Below are 2,916 nucleotides of genomic sequence, written 5' to 3'. Positions count from 1 at the left end.
GTTGAACATACTTAAAATCTCAATTCCTCGCTTCTGGGCATCTTCTGTTAACTCTCCAAGTGGAAGAATATTCGATTCAATTATTATTTGACCATGACACAATACTTTGTGTACTGTTGGTGTTAGTTCCCTCCATGGATATAGACATACAAGTAATTTAGGAATTTCAGATGTATATTCCCCAAATCGATTTCCATTAATTTTATGTTTACTATTCAGTGCCATTAAAATAGTGTTAACTCTTCGAAGCAACTCCTTGTCGATTCCAGTTATTTTTGAAGTAATTTAAAAATCACGAAAAAACCTCGCCGTATTACTGTCATTTGTACTACCGCAACTTGGAAGTGGTTTGTCGATGTTTAATCCCATCTGAACTTTAAATTATTCTTGGATTCTGCTTTTTTTCCGCAGCTCTCAGTTCTTTCAATTCTTCATTATTTTTTGTTGATTTAGTAAGATTCTCTGGCACACTTCTATATTTGAGGTCATATGCTATGTGTAAAAGTAATCCAAAAATCGTATTCTGGCATGAAGTGGTGAAATTCCGAAAGACAGGACTTCTTCATTAATACTTCTGCTTTTGTTTATATTTGAGAATTGCGACTTTTTCTCATTACATATTGAGCATCTCCAGAAGGAAGAAGTTTCTGGTATGGCATTGCTGACCTTTCCATCAATCATTGTTAAGCTTAGCTGATATGATACGTTAATAGAGAATTCCTTTATTTTTATGCAAATGGGCTCCAGTGCATTTATTTCATCTTTTAAATATTCCACTAAATCTTTTGTTGTTTTCTTTGGCTCCTTTATATATTCAAATCCAATGGGTCTACAAAAATTTTTTGAACCCGGAGTTGTATTGATCCATATATCTTCAAATGAATTTCCGATGCTTGACGATGATGAATTAAAGGAATATGAACGAATTCGTAATGGCACTAATGATGACATAAATACACTTTTGTAGTCTGCTAATGTCCGATTTCCACAAGCTTGTTTGTATTCTGGAAGTGCTGATAAACCGTCACATCCCCACTTACACATTAAGACAACATCACAGTTATGAATTTTCCTTACTTGGTCTTCTGATAAGTCTGACACAATTCTTGATGCTGTGTTTTCGAGCAAAGATGATATATCAATACAAGCTTCCACATCATTAACAGCAATAGGTGATGGTAGGATAGTTTGTTTTTTTCCTGGATCGCCTTGTATGATGGTAATATATTGTGTCCTTTTTCATGCAGAGCTTTCCTTAATATTTGGTACTTATTTCGACTGAGACCCAGTTCCAACATAAGCGCTATTGCTTCCTCTTCAGTAAAATTTGATTGTGATGTTGGAGTTGGTTTACTTTCCACAATTCGCTTAAGTCGTTTTGGTGATGCATTAGGAAGAATAGTTGCAATATGTACGGCATCCATAGGTTGGTTTTCCTTTTTCAGCATTTCGTTAAATGTATCAGCAATTTCCTCATTTGAGATTGAAAAAAGTTTTTGTGTGACCCTCTTTTTTTTGACCTTGAACATAAGTCTTCGTATGACTTGCAAGGCGCTCCTGCTGATGTGTTGTAAGTTGAGATTTCCGCAGTAGTTTCCATCCAACTACAAAATTTTAATCGAAATTTCTTTTGATTTCCATCCACAGACTTACTTTTTACATCAAAAAGTTTTAAAAAGTTTTTAATTTTTGATATGCCTGTTTTGTCTACTTTTCTACTAAATGTAGTTTTTATATAATTTGAAATGTCTTCAATTCTTTCTGGCCCTTTTGAAGATACACTCCATAAAACGGAACACTACTCTTCGTACTTTAATGTAATCTTCATTGTAGATTTATTAAATATGGTACTTAAAATCTGAGAAGTTTACTTATATACCAATTCTTGTCATTTCCGATACAGGTACTCCAAAGTAAAAAATTACGAACTGTCTACCTGTTAACATTTAGGACTATATTACTATAACCTGTAATTCAGTCATTGATATTTCTTATTAGTGAATGAATCGAAATTATCATTACCTGTATATTTTTACCTACATGATCATAAACGAAACAGAACGAAATGATCTGTCGAAAAAAATTAGGTAAAAAATAGTTATAAATTTCTGAAAATTTAAGCATAACAGCACCTTTCAATTATAAGGATAAGCAAACAAATAGAAAATAGGTAAATATAAGATTTAAACATGTTCTGTCTTATTTAATACTAAAATATGAAAAATATGAAATTAAAGGATACAAGTTTAAATCAACATATTTTTGAATGTAATTGAGATATTGGCTTGAAATTTTTTGTAAAGGGTCGAGAATTTCCATATCTAACTAAAAAAAGATATTAAGGGATAAATATGGACTAAATTGTTGTAGCTATCTGCGGCCCTATTAAAATTTTGATATAAATCATAGTTTTAGAAATTTAACAAATATGTAATATATAACAAAATCTTTATTTATGAACAAAACTCAATGAAATCTTCAACGCTTGTTAAATTTGTCATTTCAAATAAGAAAATGCAAAAAAATTGAGAAGGTCAAAGGGCATCCCGCAATTCCCAAAAACAGGAATGAAAATCCCAAAAATGGGATTTTTTACATTTTTGCCCATAGGGTCCACATTTCTTTCAGGGCTGGGAAAATACTTTTGGAGTAAATAGAAAACATATTGAGGTTTCCAAAACTGCTTTCAGTTTTCTGATCCCAGCTTTGGGATTTTAGAACATATCGCCCAAAGTTGAAGTTTTGATAAAAAATTTGTCATATTCGAAGGACGCAGTGGCAACATTTTCAAAAAATAGGACAAGTTTTTTACGCCAAAGCGTTCTGCGTAAAGATACCTTTTAGAAAACAATAAAATTGTTATATGTTCTTAAAGAAAATTCTATTTTATTAATAAAAGAGTTAAGACACATTTTG

The sequence above is a fragment of the Lucilia cuprina genome, chromosome 4, assembly GCF_022045245.1.
Source record: "Lucilia cuprina isolate Lc7/37 chromosome 4, ASM2204524v1, whole genome shotgun sequence".
NCBI lineage: Eukaryota > Metazoa > Arthropoda > Insecta > Diptera > Calliphoridae > Lucilia > Lucilia cuprina.
The sequence above is the reverse complement of the archived record's forward strand: the minus strand, read 5'-3'. Positions refer to the sequence as shown.